The following is a 25,855-nucleotide window of genomic DNA, read 5'->3' on the forward strand; positions in this document are numbered from 1 at the left end:
GTTGAAGAAAGGAGCTCAGGGGCACTGTTATCACAAACCTGCAGAGTTATGAATGACAGCTATCGTCCAAAAATATACTGAAGTAAGGCTGCCAAGAGGACTTGAAAGCGGGACAGAATTACAGGAATCCGATTTCAGGAGGTAGACTGGAATTGCATTTAAGCATAGGAAAAGAGGCAGAACGTCGACAATGTTGCACTTGGCCAAAAAGTGCGTATGCGTTTTTTCCTGCATATATTCAGGAAAAAACGCATACGCCCTTTTTGGCCAACCAAGCAAGCTTGCAAAGGAAATCTGCACTACAATGAAGTCTCACTTCCCCCAGGTCAAAAGGGCCATCTGAAAAAAGTGTAAAATCCAGAAAGGCAGGACTGGCCAGGGAGAACTGGGAGCCTTGTTATGCTGATGGGCGGGATGTAAATTGCCAACAGCCACTCGTGAGAAGTGTATGGTGTTTCCTGAAACATCTAAAAAACAAAGCAACAGAGCCTAGGGCACTTCCACTTATGGCCCTATAGCTTAGGGAAATTAAAATCAAAAAGACACAGCCACCCCAAAGTTTGGGACGGCTCTGTTTACAAGAACCTTGTTTACGGTACATGTTCAATATCGCAGAAAGTGAAAAATGGATAAAGAAGTTGTGGTACTCACGGACAATGCAATATCACTCAGCAATGAAATCAATGTCATCTGGCCCATAGCATCATAATGAGTGGATTCAGGTATGATGATTCTAACTGAAATAAGTCACACAGAAAAAGAAACATCATAAGATATCACTAATACACGGAATGTAAACTTGGCTACACAGGAACTGGATTACAAAACAGAAGAGGGTCTCAAATTTAGAAAACCAACTTATGCTTGTTTAAGGGGAAAGGTGAGTTGGGGTGCTGCATAAAACCAGAGATTGAAATAAGCACAGATAAAGTTCCTTAAGCCAAATATGTAATAGACAAGAGCTACTCCTTGCTCAACGAAATGGACTCAACACCCCATATTTAACACCTAAGAATGTACCTAACTAGTAAGTATCTTAAAACCTATGGATTGCTATGTCTCCGAAAGAGAATCAAGCGTGTGTACAGGGGCATAAACGCAGCAGTGATAGGATTGGAGAGGTTCGGTGAGCAAATGAAGACCCTTTGGAGTCATATTGCATGGTACCCATTCCACGGGTCTCAACTCTCCAGGTTTAAGGGATTCTTCCTTCAGCTGAAGCATGCATGTGGAACCCAGAGTATGATCAACCGTGTGATCGGGAGACGGGTTCAAATATGTCTCAGTTCTTGTCCCCTGGTACTCAGGTGCAACATTCCACACGCTTTACTAAGACTCTCCCGACTTGGAGAGTCAGTGCCTTTAACCTCCTGTTTGGCCCAGTTTGCAATTTCTGCGGAAGATGAACAGGGATAGGGAGGACCAATGAGAGACTAGCTGGAGGTGTCTGGATGGGCAAATTTAACTCTCATTTCCCACCAGGAAGAGGAATTAAGCAAAGGCTCAATGTGCCGTGCCGGAACCAGATTAGGGCCTGAAGCAATCCTGCGGTGTTGTGGCCAGCTCACAAGAAAGCGAGTTGAAGAAAGGAGCTCAGGGGCACTGTAATTCACAAACCTGCAGAGTTATAAATGACAGCTATCGTCCAAAAATATACTGAAGTAAGGCTGCCAAGAGGACTAGAAAGCGGGGCAGAATTGCAGGAAACCCATTTCAGGAGGTAGACTGGAATTGCATTTAAAGCATAGGAAAATAGGCAGAAGGTCGATAATGATGCACTTGCCCAAAAAGGGCGTATGCGTTTTTTCCTGAATATATTCAGGAAAAAACGCATACGCCCTTTTTGGCCAACCAAGCAAGCTTGCAAAGGAAATCTGCACTACAATGAAGTCTCACTTCCCCCAGGTGAAAAGGGCCATCTGAAAAAAGTGTAAAATCCAGAAAGGCAGGACAGGCCATGGAGAACTGGGAGCCTTGTTATGCTGATGGGCGGGATGTAAATTGCCAACAGCCACTCTGGAGAAGTGTATGGTGTTTCCTGAAACATCTAAAAAACAAAGCAACAGAGCCTAGGGCACTTCCACTTATAGTCCTATAGCTTAGGGAAATTAAAATCAAAAAGACACAGACACCCCAAAGTATGGGACGGCTCTGTTTATAAGAACCTCATTTACGGTACAAGTTCAATATCGCAGAAAGTGAAAAATGGATAAAGAAGTTGCGGTACTTACGTACAATGCAATATCACTCAGCAATGAAATCTATGTCATCAGGCCCGTAGCAGCATAGAGTGGATTCAGGTATGATGATTCTAACTGAAATAAGTCACACAGAAGAAGAAACATCATAAGATATCACTAATACACGGAATGTAAACTTGGCTACACAGGAACTGGATTACAAAACAGAACAGGGTCTCAAATGTAGAAAAGCAACTTATGCTTGCTTAAGGGGAAAGGTGAGTTGGGGTGCTGCATAAAACTAGAGATTGAAATGAGAACAGATAAAGTTCCTTAAGCCAAACATGTAATAGACAAGAGCTACTCCTTGCTCAACGAAATGGACTCAAAACACCATATTAAATGCCTAATAATGTACCTGACTAGTAAGTATCTTAAAACCTATGGATTGCTATGTCTCTGAAAGAGAATCAAGCGTGAGTACAGGGACATAAACGCAGCAGTGATAGGATTGGAGAGGTTCGGTGAGCAAATGAAGACCCTTTGAAGTCATATTGCATGGTACCCATTCCACGGGTCTCAACTCTCCAGGTTTAAGGGATTCTTCCTTCAGCTAAAACATGCATGTGGAACCCAGAGTATGATCAACCATGTGATCGGGAGACGTGTTCAAATATGTCTCAGTTCTCATCGCCTGGTATTCGGGTGCAACATTCCAGATGCTTTACTAACACTCTTCCGACTTGGAAAGTCAATGCCTTTAACCTCCTGTTTGGCCCAGTTTGCAAATTCCGCGGAAGATGAACAGGAATAGAGAGAACCAACGAGAGACTAGCTGGAGGTGTCTGGACGGGCAAATTTAACTCTCATTTCCCACCAGGAAGAGCAATTAAGCAAAGGCTCAGCGTGCCGTGCCGGAACCAGATTAGGGCCTGAAGCAATCCTGCGGTGTTGCGGCCAGCTCACAAGAAAGCGAGTTGAAGAAAGGAGCTCAGGGGCACTGTTATCACAAACCTGCAGAGTTATAAATGACAGCTATCATCCAAAAATATACTGAAGTAAGGCTGCCAAGAGGACTTGAAAGCGGGGCAGAATTGCAGGAATCCGATTTCAGGAGGTAGACTGGAATTACATTTAAGCATAGGAAAAGAGGCAGAACGTCGACAATGATGCACTTGGCCAAAAAGTGCGTATGCGTTTTTTCCTGCATATATTCAGGAAAAAACGCATACGCCCTTTTTGGCCAACCAAGCAAGCTTGCAAAGGAAATCTGCACTACAATGAAGTCTCACTTTCCCCCGGTCAAAAGGGCCATCTGAAAAAAGTGTAAAATCCAGAAAGGCAGGACAGGCCATGGAGAACTGGGAGCCTTGTTATGCTGATGGGCGGGATGAAAATTGCCAACAGCCACTCTGGAGAAGTGTATGGTGTTTCCTGAAACATCTAAAAAACAAAACAACGGAGCCTAGGGCACTTCCACTTATAGTCCTATAGCTTAGGGAAATTAAAATCAAAAAGACACAGCCACCCCAAAGTTTGGGACCTCTCTGTTTACAAGATCCTCGTTTATGGTACAAGTTCAATATCACAGAAAGGGAAAAATGGATAAAGCTGTTGTGGTACTTACGTACAATGCAATATCACTCAGCAATGAAATCTATGTCATCAGGCCCGTAGCAGCATAATGAGTGGATTCAGGTATGATGATTCAAACTGAAAAAAGTCACACAGAAAAAGAAACATCATAAGATATCACTAATACATGGAATGTAAACTTGGCTACACACGAACTGGATTACAAAACAGAACAGGGTCTCAAATTTAGAAAACCAACTTATGCTTGCTTAAGGGGAAAGGTGAGTTGGGGTGCTGCATAAAACCAGAGATTGAAATGAGCACAGATAAAGTTCCTTAAGCCAAACATGTAATAGACAAGAGCTACTCCTTGCTCAACGAAATGGACTCAACACCCCATATTAAACGCCTAAGAATGTAGCTGACTAGTAAGTATCTTAAAACCTATGGATTGCTATGTCTCCTAAAGAGAATCAAGCGTGTGTACAGGGGCATAAACGCAGCAGTGATAGGATTGGAGAGGTTCGGTGAGCAAATGAAGACCCTTTGAAGTCATATTGCATGGTACCCATTCCACGGGTCTCAACTCTCCAGGTTTAAGGGATTCTTCCTTCAGCTAAAGCATGCATGTGGAACCCAGAGTATGATCAATCATGTGATCGGGAGACGTGTTCCAATATGTCTCAGTTCTCGTCCCCTGGTACTCGGGTGCAACATTGCAGATGCTTTACTAACACTCTCCCGACTTGGAGAGATAGTGCCTTTAACCTCCTGTTTGGCCCAGTTTGCAATTTCTGCGGAAGATGAACAGGAATAGGGAGAACCAATGAGAGACTAGCTGGAGGTGTCTGGATGGGCAAATTTAACTCTCATTTCCCACCAAGAAGAGGAATTAACCAAAGGCTCAGCGTGCCGTGCCGGAACCAGATTAGGGCCTGAAGCAATCCTGCGGTGTTGCGGCCAGCTCACAAGAAAGCGAGTTGAAGAAAGGAGCTCAGAAGCACTGTAATTCACAAACCTGCAGAGTTATAAATGACAGCTATCGTCCAAAAATATACTGAAGTAAGGCTGCCAAGAGGACTTGAAAGCGGGGCAGAATTGCAGGAAACCGATTTCAGGAGGTAGACTGGAATTGCATTTAAAGCATAGGAAAAGAGGCAGAACGTCGACAATGATGCACTTGGCCAACAAGGGCGAATGCGTTTTTTCCTGAATATATTCAGGAAAAAACGCATACGCCCTTGTTGGCCAACCAAGCAAGCTTGCAAAGGAAATCTGCACTACATTGAAGTCTCACTTCCCTCCCGGTCAAAAGGACCATCTGAAAAAAGTGTAAAATCCAGAAAGGCAGGACAGGCCATGGAGAACTTGGAGCCTTGTTATGCTGATGGGCAGGATGTAAATTGCCAACAGTCACTGGGGAGAAGTGTATGGTGTTTCCTGAAACATCTAAAAAACAAAGCAACAGAGCCTAGGGCACTTTCACTTATTGTCATAGAGCTTAGGGAAATTAAAAGCAAAAAGACACAGCCACCCCAAAGTTTGGGACGGCTCTGTTTACAAGAACCTCGTTTACGGTACAAGTTCAATATCGCAGAAAGCGAAAAATGGATAAAGAAGTTGTGGTACTTACGTACAATGCAATATCACTCAGCAATGAAATCTATGTCATCAGGCCCGTAGCAGCATAATGAGTGGATTCAGGTATGATGATTCTAACTGAAATAAGTCACACAGAAAAAGAAACATCATAAGATATCACTAATACACAGAATGTAAACTTGGCTACAGAGGAACTGGATTACAAAACAGAACAGGGTCTCAAATTTAGAAAACCAACTTATGCTTGCTTAAGGAGAAAGGTGAGTTGGGGTGCTGCATAAAACCAGAGATTGAAATGAGCACAGATAAACTTCCTTAAGCCAAATATGTAATAGACAAGAGCTACTCCTTGCTAAACGAAACGGGCTCAACACCCCATATTAAACGCCTAACAATGTGGCTGACTAGTAAGTATCTTAAAACTTATGGATTGCTATGTCTCCAAAAGAGAATGAAGCGTGTGTACAGTGGTAGAAACGCAGCAATGATAGGATTGGAGAGGTTCGGTGAGCAAATGAAGTCCCTTTGAAATCAAATTGCATGGTACCCATTCCACGGGTCTCAACTCTCCAGGTTTAAGGGATTCTTCCTTCACCTAAAACATGCATGTGTAACCCAGAGTATGATCAACCGTGTGATCAGGAGATGTGTTCCAATTTGTCTCAGTTCTCGTCCACCGGTACTCGGGTGCAACATTCCAGCCGCTTAGCTAACACTCTCCCGACTTGGAGAGTCAGTGCCTTTAACCTCCTGTTTGGCCCAGTTTGCAATTTCTGCGGAAGATGAACAGGAATAGGGAGAACCAATGAGAGACTAGCTGGAGGTGTCTGGACGGGCAAATTTAACTCTCATTTCCCACCAGGAAGAGGAATTAAGCAAAGGCTCAGCGTGCCGTGCCGGAACCAGATTAGGGCCTGAAGCAATCCTGTGGTGCTGCGGCCAGCTCACAAGAAAGCGAGTTGAAGAAAGGAGCTCAGGGGCACTGTAATTCACAAATCTGCAGAGTTATAAATGACAGCTATCGTCCAAAAATATACTGAAGTAAGGCTGCCAAGAGGACTTGAAAGCGGGGCAGAATTGCAGGAAACTGATTTCAGTAGGCAGACAGGAATTGCATTTAAAGCATAGGAAAAGAGGCAGAACGTCGACAATGATGCACTTGGCCAAAAAGGGCGTATGCGTTTTTTCCTGAATATATTCCGGAAAAAACGCATACGCACTTTTTGGCCAACAAAGCAAGCTTGCAAAGGAAATCTGCACTACAATGAAGTCTCACTTCCCCCCGGTCAAAAGGGTCATCTCAAAAAAAGTGTAAAATCCAGAAAGGCAGGACAGGCCATGGAGAACTGGGAGCCTTGTTGTGCTGATGGGCGGGATGTAAATTGCCAACAGCCACTCTGGAGAAGTGTATGGTGTTTCCTGAAATATCTAAAAAACAAAGCATCAGAGCCTAGGGCACTTCCACTTATGGTCCTATAGCTTAGGGATATTAAAATCAAAAAGACACAGCCACCACAAAGTTTGGAACGGCTCTGTTTACCAGAACCACGTTTACGTTACAAGTTCAATATCACAGAAAGCAAAAAATGGATAAAGAAGTTGTGGTACTTACGTACAATGCAATATCACTCAGAAATGAAATCTATGTCATCAGGCCCATAGCAGCATAATGAGTGGATTCAGGTATGATGATTCTATCTGAAATAAGTCACACAGAAAAAGAAACATCATAAGATATCACTAATACACGGAATGTAAACTTGGCTACACAGGAACTGGATTACAAAACAGAACAGGGTCTCAAATTTAGAAAACCAACTTATGCTTGCTTAAGGGGAAAGGTGAGTTGGGGTGCTGCATAAAACTAGAGATTGAAATGTGCACAGATAAAGTTCCTTAAGCCAAATATGGAATAGACAAGAGCTACTCCTTGCTCAACGAAATGGACTCAAAACCCCATGTTGAACACCTTATAATGTACCTGACTAGTAAGTATCTTAAAACCTAAAGATTGCTATGTGTCTGAAAGAGAATCAAGTGTGAGTACAGGGGCATAAACGCAGCAGTGATAGGATTGGAGAGGTTCGGTGAGCAAATGAAGACCCTTTGAAGTCATATTGCATGGTACCCATTCCATGGGTCTCAACTCTCCAGGTTTAAGGGATTCTTCCTTCAGCTAAAACAAGCATGTGGAACCCAGAGTATGATCAACCGTGTGATCGGGAGACGTGTTCCAATATGTCTCAGTTCTCGTCCCCTGGTACTCGGGTGCAACATTCCAGACGCTTTACTAACACTCTCCCCACTTAGAGAGTCAGTGCCTTTAACCTCCTGTTTGGCCCAGTTTCCAATTTCTGCGGAAGATGAACAGGAATAGGGAGGACAAATGAGAGACTAGCTGGAGGTGTCTGGACGGGCAAATTGAACTCTCATTTCCCACCAGGAAGAGGAATTAACCAAAGGCTCAGTGTGCCGTGCCGGAACTAGATTAGGGCCTGAAGCAATCCAGCGGTGTTGCGGCCATTTTACAAGAAAGCGAGTTGAAGAAAGGAGCTCAGGGGCACTGTAATTCACAAACCTGCAGAGTTATAAATGACAGTTATCGTCCAAAAGTATACTGAAGTAAGGCTGCCAAGAGGACTTGAAAGCAGGGCAGAATTGCAGGAAACCAATTTCAGGAGGTAGACTGGAATTGCATTTAAAGCATAGGAAAAGAGGCAGAACGTCCACAATGATGCACTTGGGCAAAAAGGGCGTATGCGTTTTTTCCTGAATATATTCAGGAAAAAACGCATACGCCCTTTTTGGCCAACCAAGCAAGCTTGCAAAGGAAATCTGCACTACAATGAAGTCTCACTTCCCCCCGGTCAAAAGGGCCATCTGAAAAAAGTGTAAAATCCAGAAAGGCAGGACAGGCCATGGAGAACTGGGAGCCTTGTTATGCTGATGGGCGGGATGTAAATTGCCAACAGCCACTCTGGAGAAGTGTATGGTGTTTCCTGAAACATCTAAAAAACAAAGCAACAGAGCCTAGGGCACTTCCACTTATAGTCCTATAGCTTAGGGAAATTAAAATCAAAAAGACACAGACACCCCAAAGTATGGGACGGCTCTGTTTATAAGAACCTCATTTACGGTACAAGTTCAATATCGCAGAAAGTGAAAAATGGATAAAGAAGTTGCGGTACTTACGTACAATGCAATATCACTCAGCAATGAAATCTATGTCATCAGGCCCGTAGCAGCATAGAGTGGATTCAGGTATGATGATTCTAACTGAAATAAGTCACACAGAAGAAGAAACATCATAAGATATCACTAATACACGGAATGTAAACTTGGCTACACAGGAACTGGATTACAAAACAGAACAGGGTCTCAAATGTAGAAAAGCAACTTATGCTTGCTTAAGGGGAAAGGTGAGTTGGGGTGCTGCATAAAACTAGAGATTGAAATGAGAACAGATAAAGTTCCTTAAGCCAAACATGTAATAGACAAGAGCTACTCCTTGCTCAACGAAATGGACTCAAAACACCATATTAAATGCCTAATAATGTACCTGACTAGTAAGTATCTTAAAACCTATGGATTGCTATGTCTCTGAAAGAGAATCAAGCGTGAGTACAGGGACATAAACGCAGCAGTGATAGGATTGGAGAGGTTCGGTGAGCAAATGAAGACCCTTTGAAGTCATATTGCATGGTACCCATTCCACGGGTCTCAACTCTCCAGGTTTAAGGGATTCTTCCTTCAGCTAAAACATGCATGTGGAACCCAGAGTATGATCAACCATGTGATCGGGAGACGTGTTCAAATATGTCTCAGTTCTCATCGCCTGGTACTCGGGTGCAACATTCCAGATGCTTTACTAACACTCTTCCGACTTGGAAAGTCAGTGCCTTTAACCTCCTGTTTGGCCCAGTTTGCAAATTCCGCGGAAGATGAACAGGAATAGAGAGAACCAACGAGAGACTAGCTGGAGGTGTCTGGACGGGCAAATTTAACTCTCATTTCCCACCAGGAAGAGCAATTAAGCAAAGGCTCAGCGTGCCGTGCCGGAACCAGATTAGGGCCTGAAGCAATCCTGCGGTGTTGCGGCCAGCTCACAAGAAAGCGAGTTGAAGAAAGGAGCTCAGGGGCACTGTTATCACAAACCTGCAGAGTTATAAATGACAGCTATCATCCAAAAATATACTGAAGTAAGGCTGCCAAGAGGACTTGAAAGCGGGGCAGAATTGCAGGAATCCGATTTCAGGAGGTAGACTGGAATTACATTTAAGCATAGGAAAAGAGGCAGAACGTCGACAATGATGCACTTGGCCAAAAAGTGCGTATGCGTTTTTTCCTGCATATATTCAGGAAAAAACGCATACGCCCTTTTTGGCCAACCAAGCAAGCTTGCAAAGGAAATCTGCACTACAATGAAGTCTCACTTTCCCCCGGTCAAAAGGGCCATCTGAAAAAAGTGTAAAATCCAGAAAGGCAGGACAGGCCATGGAGAACTGGGAGCCTTGTTATGCTGATGGGCGGGATGAAAATTGCCAACAGCCACTCTGGAGAAGTGTATGGTGTTTCCTGAAACATCTAAAAAACAAAGCAACGGAGCCTAGGGCACTTCCACTTATAGTCCTATAGCTTAGGGAAATTAAAATCAAAAAGACACAGCCACCCCAAAGTTTGGGACCTCTCTGTTTACAAGATCCTCGTTTATGGTACAAGTTCAATATCACAGAAAGGGAAAAATGGATAAAGCTGTTGTGGTACTTACGTACAATGCAATATCACTCAGCAATGAAATCTATGTCATCAGGCCCGTAGCAGCATAATGAGTGGATTCAGGTATGATGATTCAAACTGAAAAAAGTCACACAGAAAAAGAAACATCATAAGATATCACTAATACATGGAATGTAAACTTGGCTACACACGAACTGGATTACAAAACAGAACAGGGTCTCAAATTTAGAAAACCAACTTATGCTTGCTTAAGGGGAAAGGTGAGTTGGGGTGCTGCATAAAACCAGAGATTGAAATGAGCACAGATAAAGTTCCTTAAGCCAAACATGTAATACACAAGAGCTACTCCTTGCTCAACGAAATGGACTCAACACCCCATATTAAACGCCTAAGAATGTAGCTGACTAGTAAGTATCTTAAAACCTATGGATTGCTATGTCTCCTAAAGAGAATCAAGCGTGTGTACAGGGGCATAAACGCAGCAGTGATAGGATTGGAGAGGTTCGGTGAGCAAATGAAGACCCTTTGAAGTCATATTGCATGGTACCCATTCCACGGGTCTCAACTCTCCAGGTTTAAGGGATTCTTCCTTCAGCTAAAGCATGCATGTGGAACCCAGAGTATGATCAATCATGTGATCGGGAGACGTGTTCCAATATGTCTCAGTTCTCGTCCCCTGGTACTCGGGTGCAACATTGCAGATGCTTTACTAACACTCTCCCGACTTGGAGAGATAGTGCCTTTAACCTCCTGTTTGGCCCAGTTTGCAATTTCTGCGGAAGATGAACAGGAATAGGGAGAACCAATGAGAGACTAGCTGGAGGTGTCTGGATGGGCAAATTTAACTCTCATTTCCCACCAAGAAGAGGAATTAACCAAAGGCTCAGCGTGCCGTGCCGGAACCAGATTAGGGCCTGAAGCAATCCTGCGGTGTTGCGGCCAGCTCACAAGAAAGCGAGTTGAAGAAAGGAGCTCAGAAGCACTGTAATTCACAAACCTGCAGAGTTATAAATGACAGCTATCGTCCAAAAATATACTGAAGTAAGGCTGCCAAGAGGACTTGAAAGCGGGGCAGAATTGCAGGAAACCGATTTCAGGAGGTAGACTGGAATTGCATTTAAAGCATAGGAAAAGAGGCAGAACGTCGACAATGATGCACTTGGCCAACAAGGGCGAATGCGTTTTTTCCTGAATATATTCAGGAAAAAACGCATACGCCCTTGTTGGCCAACCAAGCAAGCTTGCAAAGGAAATCTGCACTACATTGAAGTCTCACTTCCCTCCCGGTCAAAAGGACCATCTGAAAAAAGTGTAAAATCCAGAAAGGCAGGACAGGCCATGGAGAACTGGGAGCCTTGTTATGCTGATGGGCAGGATGTAAATTGCCAACAGTCACTGGGGAGAAGTGTATGGTGTTTCCTGAAACATCTAAAAAACAAAGCAACAGAGCCTAGGGCACTTCCACTTATTGTCATAGAGCTTAGGGAAATTAAAAGCAAAAAGACACAGCCACCCCAAAGTTTGGGACGGCTCTGTTTACAAGAACCTCGTTTACGGTACAAGTTCAATATCGCAGAAAGCGAAAAATGGATAAAGAAGTTGTGGTACTTACGTACAATGCAATATCACTCAGCAAAGAAATCTATGTCATCAGGCCCGTAGCAGCATAATGAGTGGATTCAGGTATGATGATTCTAACTGAAATAAGTCACACAGAAAAAGAAACATCATAAGATATCACTAATACACAGAATGTAAACTTGGCTACAGAGGAACTGGATTACAAAAGAGAACAGGGTCTCAAATTTAGAAAACCAACTTATGCTTGCTTAAGGAGAAAGGTGAGTTAGGGTGCTGCATAAAACCAGAGATTGAAATGAGCACAGATAAACTTCCTTAAGCCAAATATGTAATAGACAAGAGCTACTCCTTGCTAAACGAAACGGGCTCAACACCCCATATTAAACGCCTAACAATGTGGCTGACTAGTAAGTATCTTAAAACTTATGGATTGCTATGTCTCCAAAAGAGAATGAAGCGTGTGTACAGTGGTAGAAACGCAGCAATGATAGGATTGGAGAGGTTCGGTGAGCAAATGAAGTCCCTTTGAAATCAAATTGCATGGTACCCATTCCACGGGTCTCAACTCTCCAGGTTTAAGGGATTCTTCCTTCACCTAAAACATGCATGTGTAACCCAGAGTATGATCAACCGTGTGATCAGGAGATGTGTTCCAATTTGTCTCAGTTCTCGTCCACCGGTACTCGGGTGCAACATTCCAGCCGCTTAGCTAACACTCTCCCGACTTGGAGAGTCAGTGCCTTTAACCTCCTGTTTGGCCCAGTTTCCAATTTCTGCGGAAGATGAACAGGAATAGGGAGAACCAATGAGAGACTAGCTGGAGGTGTCTGGACGGGCAAATTTAACTCTCATTTCCCACCAGGAAGAGGAATTAAGCAAAGGCTCAGCGTGCCGTGCCGGAACCAGATTAGGGCCTGAAGCAATCCTGTGGTGCTGCGGCCAGCTCACAAGAAAGCGAGTTGAAGAAAGGAGCTCAGGGGCACTGTAATTCACAAATCTGCAGAGTTATAAATGACAGCTATCGTCCAAAAATATACTGAAGTAAGGCTGCCAAGAGGACTTGAAAGCGGGGCAGAATTGCAGGAAACTGATTTCAGTAGGCAGACAGGAATTGCATTTAAAGCATAGGAAAAGAGGCAGAACGTCGACAATGATGCACTTGGCCAAAAAGGGCGTATGCGTTTTTTCCTGAATATATTCCGGAAAAAACGCATACGCACTTTTTGGCCAACAAAGCAAGCTTGCAAAGGAAATCTGCACTACAATGAAGTCTCACTTCCCCCCGGTCAAAAGGGTCATCTCAAAAAAAGTGTAAAATCCAGAAAGGCAGGACAGGCCATGGAGAACTGGGAGCCTTGTTGTGCTGATGGGCGGGATGTAAATTGCCAACAGCCACTCTGGAGAAGTGTATGGTGTTTCCTGAAATATCTAAAAAACAAAGCATCAGAGCCTAGGGCACTTCCACTTATGGTCCTATAGCTTAGGGATATTAAAATCAAAAAGACACAGCCACCACAAAGTTTGGAACGGCTCTGTTTACCAGAACCACGTTTACGTTACAAGTTCAATATCACAGAAAGCAAAAAATGGATAAAGAAGTTGTGGTACTTACGTACAATGCAATATCACTCAGAAATGAAATCTATGTCATCAGGCCCATAGCAGCATAATGAGTGGATTCAGGTATGACGATTCTAACTGAAATAAGTCACACAGAAAAAGAAACATCATAAGATATCACTAATACACGGAATGTAAACTTGGCTACACAGGAACTGAATTACAAAACAGAACAGGGTCTCAAATTTAGAAAACCAACTTATGCTTGCTTAAGGGGAAAGGTGAGCTGGGGTGCTGCTTAAAACCAGAGATTGAAATGAGCACAGATAAAGTTCCTTAAGCCAAATATGTAACAGACAAGAGCTACTCCTTGGTCAACGAAATGGACTCAACACCCCATATTAAACGCCTGAGAATGTACCTGACTAGTAAGTATCTTAAAACCTATGGATTGCTATGTCTCCGAAAGAGAATCATGTGTGTGTACAGGGGCATAAACGCAGCAGTGATAGGATTGGAGAGGTTCGGTGAGCAAATGAAGACCCTTTGAAGTCATATTGCATGGTACCCATTCCACGGGTCTCAACTCTCCAGGATTAAGGGATTCTTCCTTCAGCTAAAATATGCATGTGGAACCCAGAGTATGATCAACCATGTGATCGGGAGACGGGTTCAAATATGTCTCAGTTTTCGTCCCCTGGTACTCGGGTGCAACATTCCAGACGCTTAACTAACACTCTCCCGAGTTGGAGAGTCAGTGCCTTTAACCTCCTGTTTGTCCCAGTTTGCAATTTCTGTGGAAGATGAACAGGAATAGGGAGAACAAATGAGAGACTAGCTGGAGGTGTCTGGATGGGCAAATTTAACTCTCATTTCCCACCAGGAAGAGGAATTAACCAAAGGCTCAGCGTGCCGTGCTGGAACCAGATTAGGGCCTGAAGGAATCCTGCGGTGTTGCGGCCCGCTCAAAAGAAAGCGAGTTGAAGAAAGGAGCTTAGGGGCACTGTAATTCACAAACCTGCAGAGTTATAAATGACAGCTATCGTCCAAAAATATACTGAAGTAAGGCTGCCAAGAGGACTTGAAAGCGGGGAAGAATTGCAGGAAACCGATTTCACGAGGTAGACTGGAATTGCATTTAAAGCACAGGAAAAGCGGCAGAACGTCGACAATGGTGCACTTGGCCAAAAAGGGCGTATGCGTTTGTTCCTGAATATATTCAGGACAAAACGCATACGCCCTTTTTGGCCAACCAAGCAAGCTTGCAAAGGAAATCTGCACTACAATGAAGTCTCACTTCCCACCCGGTCAAAAGGGCCATCTGAAAAAAGTGTAAAATCCAGAAAGGCAGGACAGGCCATGGAGAACTGGGAGCCTTGTTATGTTGATGGGCGGGATGTAAATTGCCAACAGCCACTTGGGAGAAGTGTATGGTGTTTCCTGAAACATCTAAAAAACAAAGCAACAGAGCCTAGGGCACTTCCACTTATGGTCCTATAGCTTAGGGAAATTAAAATCAAAAAGACACAGCCACCCCAAAGTTTGGGACGGCTCTGTTTACAAGAAACTCTTTTACGTGACAGGTTCAATATCGCAGAAAGTGAAAAATGGATAAAGAATTTGTGGTACTTACGTACAATGTAATATCACTCAGCAATGAAATCTATGTCATCAGGCCCGTAGCACCATAATGAGTGGATTCAGGTATGATGATTCTAACTGAAATAAGTCACACAGAAGAAGAAACATCATAAGATATCACTAATACACGGAATGTAAACTTGGCTACACAGGAACTGGATTACAAAACAGAACAGGGTCTCAAATGTAGAAAAGCAACTTATGCTTGCTTAAGGGGAAAGGTGAGTTGGGGTGCTGCATAAAACTAGAGATTGAAATGAGAACAGATAAAGTTCCTTAAGCCAAACATGTAATAGACAAGAGCTACTCCTTGCTCAACGAAATGGACTCAAAACACCATATTAAATGCCTAATAATGTACCTGACTAGTAAGTATCTTAAAACCTATGGATTGCTATGTCTCTGAAAGAGAATCAAGCGTGAGTACAGGGACATAAACACAGCAGTGATAGGATTGGAGAGGTTCGGTGAGCAAATGAAGACCCTTTGAAGTCATATTGCATGGTACCCATTCCACGGGTCTCAACTCTCGAGGTTTAAGGGATTCTTCCTTCAGCTAAAACATGCATGTGGAACCCAGAGTATGATCAACCATGTGATCGGGAGACGTGTTCAAATATGTCTCAGTTCTCATCGCCTGGTACTCGGGTGCAACATTCCAGATGCTTTACTAACACTCTTCCGACTTGGAAAGTCAGTGCCTTTAACCTCCTGTTTGGCCCAGTTTGCAAATTCCGCGGAAGATGAACAGGAATAGAGAGAACCAACGAGAGACTAGCTGGAGGTGTCTGGACGGGCAAATTTAACTCTCATTTCCCACCAGGAAGAGCAATTAAGCAAAGGCTCAGCGTGCCGTGCCGGAACCAGATTAGGGCCTGAAGCAATCCTGCGGTGTTGCGGCCAGCTCACAAGAAAGCGAGTTGAAGAAAGGAGCTCAGGGGCACTGTTATCACAAACCTGCAGAGTTATAAATGACAGCTATCATCCAAAAATATACTGAAGTAAGGCTGCCAAGAGGACTTGAAAGCGGGGCAGAATTGCAGGAATCCGATTTCAGGAGGTAGACTGGAATTACATTTAAGCATAGGAAAAGAGGCAGAACGTCGACAATGATGCACTTGGCCAAAAAGTGCGTATGCGTTTTTTCCTGCATATATTCAGGAAAAAACGCATACGCCCTTTTTGGCCAACCAAGCAAGCTTGCAAAAGAAATCTGCACTACAATGAAGTCTCACATTCCCCCGGTCAAAAGGGCCATCTGAAAAAAGTGTAAAATCCAGAAAGGCAGGACAGGCCATGGAGAACTGGGAGCCTTGTTATGCTGATGGGCGGGATGAAAATTGCCAACAGCCACTCTGGAGAAGTGTATGGTGTTTCCTGAAACATCTAAAAAACAAAGCAACGGAGCCTAGGGCACTTCCACTTATAGTCCTATAGCTTAGGGAAATTAAAATCAAAAAGACACAGCCACCCCAAAGTTTGGGACCTCTCTGTTTACAAGAACCTCGTTTATGGTACAAGTTCAATATCACAGAAAGGGAAAAATGGATAAAGCTGTTGTGGTACTTACGTACAATGCAATATCACTCAGCAATGAAATCTATGTCATCAGGCCCGTAGCAGCATAATGAGTGGATTCAGGTATGATGATTCAAACTGAAATAAGTCACACAGAAATAGAAACATCATAAGATATCACTAATACATGGAATGTAAACTTGGCTACACACGAACTGGATTACAAAACAGAACAGGGTCTCAAATTTAGAAAACCAACTTATGCTTGCTTAAGGGGAAAGGTGAGTTGGGGTGCTGCATAAAACCAGAGATTGAAATGAGCACAGATAAAGTTCCTTAAGCCAAACATGTAATAGACAAGAGCTACTCCTTGCTCAACGAAATGGACTCAACACCCCATATTAAACGCCTAAGAATGTAGCTGACTAGTAAGTATCTTAAAACCTATGGATTGCTATGTCTCCTAAAGAGAATCAAGCGTGTGTACAGGGGCATAAACGCAGCAGTGATAGGATTGGAGAGGTTCGGTGAGCAAATGAAGACCCTTTGAAGTCATATTGCATGGTACCCATTCCACGGGTCTCAACTCTCCAGGTTTAAGGGATTCTTCCTTCAGCTAAAGCATGCATGTGGAACCCAGAGTATGATCAATCATGTGATCGGGAGACGTGTTCCAATATGTCTCAGTTCTCGTCCCCTGGTACTCGGGTGCAACATTGCAGATGCTTTACTAACACTCTCCCGACTTGGAGAGATAGTGCCTTTAACCTCCTGTTTGGCCCAGTTTGCAATTTCTGCGGAAGATGAACAGGAATAGGGAGAACCAATGAGAGACTAGCTGGAGGTGTCTGGATGGGCAAATTTAACTCTCATTTCCCACCAAGAAGAGGAATTAACCAAAGGCTCAGCGTGCCGTGCCGGAACCAGATTAGGGCCTGAAGCACTCCTGCGGTGTTGCGACCAGCTCACAAGAAAGCGAGTTGAAGAAAGGAGCTCAGAAGCACTGTAATTCACAAACCTGCAGAGTTATAAATGACAGCTATCGTCCAAAAATATACTGAAGTAAGGCTGCCAAGAGGACTTGAAAGCGGGGCAGAATTGCAGGAAACCGATTTCAGGAGGTAGACTGGAATTGCATTTAAAGCATAGGAAAAGAGGCAGAACGTCGACAATGATGCACTTGGCCAACAAGGGCGAATGCGTTTTTTCCTGAATATATTCAGGAAAAAACGCATACGCCCTTGTTGGCCAACCAAGCAAGCTTGCAAAGGAAATCTGCACTACATTGAAGTCTCACTTCCCTCCCGGTCAAAAGGACCATCTGAAAAAAGTGTAAAATCCAGAAAGGCAGGACAGGCCATGGAGAACTGGGAGCCTTGTTATGCTGATGGGCAGGATGTAAATTGCCAACAGTCACTGGGGAGAAGTGTATGGTGTTTCCTGAAACATCTAAAAAACAAAGCAACAGAGCCTAGGGCACTTCCACTTATTGTCATAGAGCTTAGGGAAATTAAAAGCAAAAAGACACAGCCACCCCAAAGTTTGGGACGGCTCTGTTTACAAGAACCTCGTTTACGGTACAAGTTCAATATCGCAGAAAGCGAAAAATGGATAAAGAAGTTGTGGTACTTACGTACAATGCATTATCACTCAGCAATGAAATCTATGTCGTCATGCCCGTAGCAGCATAATGAGTGGATTCAGGTATGATGATTCTAACTGAAATAAGTCACACAGAAAAAGAAACGTCATAAGATATCACTAATACACAGAATGTAAACTTGGCTACACAGGCACTGAATTACAAAACAGAACAGGGTCTGAAATTTAGAAAACCAACTTATGCTTGCTTAAGGGGAAAGGTGAGTTGGGGTGCTGCATAAAACCAGAGATTGAAATGAGCACACATAAAGTTCCTTAAGCCAAATATGGAATAGACAAGAGCTACTCCTTGCTCAACGAAATGGACTCAACACCCCATATTAAACACCTAAGAATGTACCTGACTAGTAAGTATCTTAAAACCTATGGATTGCTATGTCTCCGAAAGAGAACTAAGCGTGTGTACAGGGGCATAAACGCAGCAGTGATAGGATTGGAGAGGTTCGGTGAGCAAATGAAGACCCTTTGAAGTCACATTGCATGGTACCCATACCACGGGTCTCAACTCTCCAGGTTTAAGGGATTCTTCCTTCAGCTAAAACATGCATGTGGAACCCAGAGTATGATCAACCGTGTGATCGGGAGACGTGTTCAAATATGTCTCAGTTTTCATCCCCTGGTACTCGGGTGCAACATTCCAGACGCTTTACTAACACTCTCCCGACTTGGAGAGTCAGTGCCTTTAACCTCCTGTTTGCCCCAGTTTGCAATTTCTGTGGAAGATGAACAGGAATAGGGAGGACCAATGAGAGACTAGCTGGAGGTGTCTGGACGGGCAAATTTAACTCTCATTTCCAACCAGGAAGAGGAATTAACCAAAGGCTCAGCGTGCCGTGCCAGAACAAGATTAGGGCCTGAAGCAATCCTGCGGTGTTGCGGCCAGCTCACAAGAAAGCGAGTTGAAGAAAGGAGCTCAGGGGCACTGTAATTCACAAACCTGCAGAGTTATAGATGACAGCTATAGTCCAAAAATATACTGAAGTAAGGCTGCCAAGAGGACTTGAAAGCGGGGCAGAATTGCAGGAAACCGATTTCAGGAGGTAGACTGGAATTGCATTTAAAGCATAGGAAAAGACGCAGAACGTCCACAATGATGCACTTGGCCAAAAAGGGCTTATGCGTTGTTTCCTGAATATATTCAGGAAAGAACGCATACGCCCTTTTTGGCCAACCAAGCAAGCTTGCAAAGGAAATCTGCACTACAATGAAGTCTCACTTCCCCCGGTCAAAAGGGCCTTCTGAAAAAAGTGTAAAATCCAGAAAGGCAGGACAGGCCATGGAGAACTGGGAGCCTTGTTATGCTGATGGGCGGGATGTATATTTCCAACATCCACTCAGGAGAAGTGTATGGTGTTTCCTGAAACATCTAAAAAACAAAGCAACAGAGCCTAGGGCACTTCCACTTATAGTCCTATAGCTTAGGGAAATTAAAATCAAAAAGACACAGCCACCCTAAACTTTGGGTCGGCTCAGTTTACAAAAACCTCGTTTACGGTACAAGTTCAATATCACAGAAAGCGAAAAATGGATAAAGAAGTTGTGGTACTTACGTACAATGCAATATCACTCAGCAATGAAATCTATGTCATCAGGCCCGTAGCAGCATAATGAGTGGATTCAGGTATGATGATTCTAACTGAAATAAGTCACACAGAAAAAGAAACATCATAAGATATCACTAATACACAGAATGTAAACTTGGCTACAGAGGAACTGGATTACAAAACAGAACAGTGTCTCAAATTTAGAAAACCAACTTATGCTTGCTTAAGGAGAAAGGTGAGTTGGGGTGCTGCATAAAACCAGAGATTGAAATGAGCACAGATAAACTTCCTTAAGCCAAATATGTAATAGACAAGAGCTACTCCTTGCTAAACGAAACGGGCTCAACACCCCATATTAAACGCCTAACAATGTGGCTGACTAGTAAGTATCTTAAAACTTATGGATTGCTATGTCTCCAAAAGAGAATGAAGCGTGTGTACAGTGGTAGAAACGCAGCAATGATAGGATTGGAGAGGTTCGGTGAGCAAATGAAGTCCCTTTGAAATCAAATTGCATGGTACCCATTCCACGGGTCTCAACTCTCCAGGTTTAAGGGATTCTTCCTTCACCTAAAACATGCATGTGTAACCCAGAGTATGATCAACCGTGTGATCAGGAGATGTGTTCCAATTTGTCTCAGTTCTCGTCCACCGGTACTCGGGTGCAACATTCCAGCCGCTTAGCTAACACTCTCCCGACTTGGAGAGTCAGTGCCTTTAACCTCCTGTTTGGCCCAGTTTGCAATTTCTGCGGAAGATAAACAGGAATAGGGAGAACCAATGAGAGACTAGCTGGAGGTGTCTGGACGGGCAAATTTAACTCTCATTTCCCACCAGGAAGAGGAATTAAGCAAAGGCTCAGCGTGCCGTGCCGGAACCAGATTAGGGCCTGAAGCAATCCTGTGGTGCTGCGGCCAGCTCACAAGAAAGCGAGTTGAAGAAAGGAGCTCAGGGGCACTGTAATTCACAAACCTGCAGAGTTATAAATGACAGCTATCGTCCAAAAATATACTGAAGTAAGGCTGCCAAGAGGACTTGAAAGCGGGGCAGAATTGCAGGAAACTGATTTCAGTAGGCAGACAGGAATTGCATTTAAAGCATAGGAAAAGAGGCAGAACGTCGACAATGATGCACTTGGCCAAAAAGGGCGTATGCGTTTTTTCCTGAATATATTCCGGAAAAAACGCATACGCACTTTTTGGCCAACAAAGCAAGCTTGCAAAGGAAATCTGCACTACAATGAAGTCTCACTTCCCCCCGGTCAAAAGGGTCATCTCAAAAAAAGTGTAAAATCCAGAAAGGCAGGACAGGCCATGGAGAACTGGGAGCCTTGTTGTGCTGATGGGCGGGATGTAAATTGCCAACAGCCACTCTGGAGAAGTGTATGGTGTTTCCTGAAATATCTAAAAAACAAAGCATCAGAGCCTAGGGCACTTCCACTTATGGTCCTATAGCTTAGGGATATTAAAATCAAAAAGACACAGCCACCACAAAGTTTGGAACGGCTCTGTTTACCAGAACCACGTTTACGTTACAAGTTCAATATCACAGAAAGCAAAAAATGGATAAAGAAGTTGTGGTACTTACGTACAATGCAATATCACTCAGAAATGAAATCTATGTCATCAGGCCCATAGCAGCATAATGAGTGGATTCAGGTATGACGATTCTAACTGAAATAAGTCACACAGAAAAAGAAACATCATAAGATATCACTAATACACGGAATGTAAACTTGGCTACACAGGAACTGAATTACAAAACAGAACAGGGTCTCAAATTTAGAAAACCAACTTATGCTTGCTTAAGGGGAAAGGTGAGCTGGGGTGCTGCATAAAACCAGTGATTGAAATGAGCACAGATAAAGTTCCTTAAGCCAAATATGTAACAGACAAGAGCTACTCCTTGCTCAACGAAATGGACTCAACACCCCATATTAAACGCCTGAGAATGTACCTGACTAGTAAGTATCTTAAAACCTATGGATTGCTATGTCCCGAAAGAGAATCATGTGTGTGTACAGGGGCATAAACGCAGCAGTGATAGGATTGGAGAGGTTCGGTGAGCAAATGAAGACCCTTTGAAGTCATATTGCATGGTACCCATTCCACGGGTCTCAACTCTCCAGGATTAAGGGATTCTTCCTTCAGCTAAAACATGCATGTGGAACCCAGAGTATGATCAACCATGTGATCGGGAGACGGGTTCAAATATGTCTCAGTTTTCGTCCCCTGGTACTCGGGTGCAACATTCCAGACGCTTAACTAACACTCTCCCGAGTTGGAGAGTCAGTGCCTTTAACCTCCTGTTTGTCCCAGTTTGCAATTTCTGTGGAAGATGAACAGGAATAGGGAGAACAAATGAGAGACTAGCTGGAGGTGTATGGATGGGCAAATTTAACTCTCATTTCCCACCAGGAAGAGGAATTAACCAAAGGCTCAGCGTGCCGTGCTGGAACCAGATTAGGGCCTGAAGGAATCCTGCGGTGTTGCGGCCCGCTCAAAAGAAAGCGAGTTGAAGAAAGGAGCTCAGGGGCACTGTAATTCACAAACCTGCAGAGTTATAAATGACAGCTATCGTCCAAAAATATACTGAAGTAAGGCTGCCAAGAGGACTTGAAAGCGGGGAAGAATTGCAGGAAACCGATTTCACGAGGTAGACTGGAATTGCATTTAAAGCACAGGAAAAGCGGCAGAACGTCGACAATGATGCCCTTGGCCAAAAAGGGCATATGCGTTTGTTCCTGAATATATTCAGGACAAAACGCATATGCCCTTTTTGGCCAACCAAGCAAGCTTGCAAAGGAAATCTGCACTACAATGAAGTCTCACTTCCCCCCCGGTCAAAAGGGCCATCTGAAAAAAGTGTAAAATCCAGAAAGGCAGGACAGGCCATGGAGAACTGGGAGCCTTGTTATGTTGATGGGCGGGATGTAAATTGCCAACAGCCACTTGGGAGAAGTGTATGGTGTTTCCTGAAACATCTAAAAAACAAAGCAACAGAGCCTAGGGCACTTCCACTTATGGTCCTATAGCTTAGGGAAATTAAAATCAAAAAGACACAGCCACCCCAAAGTTTGGGACGGCTCTGTTTACAAGAAACTCTTTTACGTGACAGGTTCAATATCGCAGAAAGTGAAAAATGGATAAAGAAGTTGTGGTACCTACATACAATGCAATATCACTCAGCAATGAAATCTATGTCATCAGGCCCGTAGCAGCATAATGAGTGGATTCAGGTATGATGATTCTAACTGAAATAAGTCACAAGAAAAAGGAATATCATAAGATATCACTAATACACGGAATGTAAACTTGGCTACACAGGAACTGAATTACAAAACAGAACAGGGTCTCAAATTTAGAAAACCAACTTATGCTTGCTTAAGGGGAAAGGTGAGTTGGGGTGCTGCATAAAACCAGAGATTGAAATGAGCACAGATAAAGTTCCTTAAGCCAAATATGGAATAGACAAGAGCTACTCCTTGCTCAACAAAATGGACTCACCACCCCATATTAAACGCCAAAGAGTGTACCTGACTAGTAAGTATCTTAAAACCTATGGATTGCTCTGTCTCTGAAAGAGAATGAAGCGTGTGTACAGGGGCATAAATGCAGAAATGATAGGACTGGAGAGTTTCGGTGAGCAAATGAAGACCCTTTGAAGTCATATTGCATGGTACCCATTCCACGGGTCTCAACTCTCCAGGTTTAAGGGATTCTTCCTTCAGCTAAAACATGCATGTGGAACCCAGGGTATGATCAACCGTGTGATCGGGAGACGTGTTCCAATATGTCTCAGTTCTCATCCCCTGGTATTCGGGTGCAACATTCCAGACGCTTTACTAACACTCTCCCGACTTGGAGAGTCAGTGCCTTTAACCTCCTGTTTGGCCCAGTTTGCAATTTCTGCGGAAGATGAACAGGAATAGGGAGAACCAATGAGAGACTAGCTGGAGGTGTCTGGACGGGCAAATTTAACTCTCATTTCCCACCAGGAAGAGGAATTAACCAAAGGCTCAGCGTGCCGTGCCGGAACCAGATTAGGGCCTGAAGCAATCCTGCCGTGTTGCGGCCAGCTCACAAGAGAGCGACTTGAAGAAAGGAGCTCAGGGGCACTGTAATTCACAAACCTGCAGAGTTATAAATGACAGCTATCGTCCAAAAATATACTGAAGTAAGGCTGCAGGGAAGACTTGAAAGCGGGGCAGAATTGCAGGAAACCGATTTCAGGAGGTAGACTGGAATTGCACTTAAAGCATAGGAAAAGAGGCAGAACGTCGACAATGATGCACTTGGGCAAAAAGGGCGTATGCGTTTTTTCCTGAATATATTCAGGAAAAAACGCATACGCCCTTTTTGGCCAACCAAGCAAGCTTGCAAAGGAAATCTGCACTACAATGAAGTCTCACTTCCCCCCGGTCAAAAGGGCCATCTGAAAAAAGTGTAAAATCCAGAAAGGCACGACAGGCCATGGAGAACTTGGAGCCTTGTTATGTTGATGGGCGGGATGAAAATTGCCAACAGCCACTCGGGAGAAGTGTATGGTGTTTCCTGAAACATCTAAAAAACAAAGCAACAGAGCCTAGGGCACTTCCACTTATGGTCCTATAGCTTAGGGAATTTAAAATCAAAAAGACACAGCCACCCCAAAGTTTGGGATGGTTCTGTTTACAAGAACCTCGTTTACGGTACAAGTTCAATATCGCAGAAAGTGAAAAATGGATAAAGAAATTGTGGTACTTACGTACAATGCAATATCACTCAGCAATGCAATCTATGTCATCAGGCCCATAGCAGCATAATGAGTGGATTCAGGTATGATGAATCTAACTGAAATAAGTCACAAAGAAAAAGAAACATCATAAGATATCACTAATACACGGAATGTAAACTTGGCTACACAGGAACTGGATTATAAAACAGAAGAGGGTCTCAAATTTAGAAAACCAACATATGCTTGCTTAAGGGGAAAGGTGAGTTGGGGTGCTGCATAAAACCAGAGATTGAAATGAGCAAAGATAAAGTTCCTTAAGCCAAATTTGGAATAGACAAGAGCTACACCTTGCTCAATGAAATGGACTCAACACCCCATATTAAAATCCTAAGAATGTAGCTGACTAGTAATTATCTTAAAACCTATGGATTGCTATGTCTCTGAAAGAGAATCAAGCGTGAGTACAGGGGCATAAACGCAGCAGTGATAGGATTGGAGAGGTTCGGTAAGCAAATGAAGACCCTTTGAAGTCATATTTCATGGTACCCATTCCACGGGTATCAAGTCTCCTGGTTTAAAGGTTTCTGCCTTCAGCTAAAACATGCATGTGGAACACATAGTATGATCAACTGTTTGATTGGGAGACGTGTTCCAATATGTCTCAGTTCTCATCCCCTGGTACTCGGGTACAACATTCCAGGTGCTTTACTAATACTCTCCCGACTTGGAGAGTCAGTGTCTTTAACCTCCTGTTTGGCCCAGTTTGCAATTTCTGCGGAAGATGAACAGGAATAGGGAGAACCAATGAGAGACTAGCTGGAGGTGTCTGGACGTGCAAATTTAACTCTCATTTCCCACCAGGAAGAGGAATTAACCAAAGGCTCAGCGTGCCGTGCCGGAACCAGATTAGGGCCTTAAGCAATCTTGCGGTTTGCGGCCAGCTCACAAGAAAGCGAGTTGAAGAAAGGAGATCAGGGGCACTGTAATTCACAAACCTGCAGAGTTATAAATGACAGCTATCGTCCAAAAATATACTGAAGTAAGGCTGCCAAGAGGACTTGAAAGCGGGGCAGAATTGCAGGAAACCGATTTCAGGAGGTAGACTGGAATTGCATTTAAAGCATAGGAAAAGAGGCAGAACGTCGAAAATGATGCACTTGGCCAAAAAGGGCATATGCGTTTTTTCCTGAATATATTCAGGAAAAAACGCATACGCCCGTTTTGGCCAACCAAGCAAGCTTGCAAAGGAAATCTGCACTACAATGAAGTCTCACTTCCCCCCCGGTCAAAAGGGCCATCTGAAAAAAGTGTAAAATCCAGAAAGGCAGGACAGGCCATGGAGAACTGGGAGCCTTGTTATGCTGATGGGCGGGATGTAAATTGCCAACAGCCACTTGGGAGAAGTGTATGGTGTTTCCTGAAACATCTAAGAAACAAAGCAACTGAGCCTAGGGCACTTCCACTTATGGCCCTAAAGCTTAGGGAAATTAAAATCAAAAAGACACAGCCACCCCTATGTTTGGGACAGCTCTGTTTAGA

The sequence above is a fragment of the Orcinus orca genome, unplaced genomic scaffold (assembly GCF_937001465.1).
Source record: "Orcinus orca unplaced genomic scaffold, mOrcOrc1.1 scaffold_93, whole genome shotgun sequence".
Taxonomy (NCBI): Eukaryota; Metazoa; Chordata; class Mammalia; order Artiodactyla; family Delphinidae; genus Orcinus; species Orcinus orca.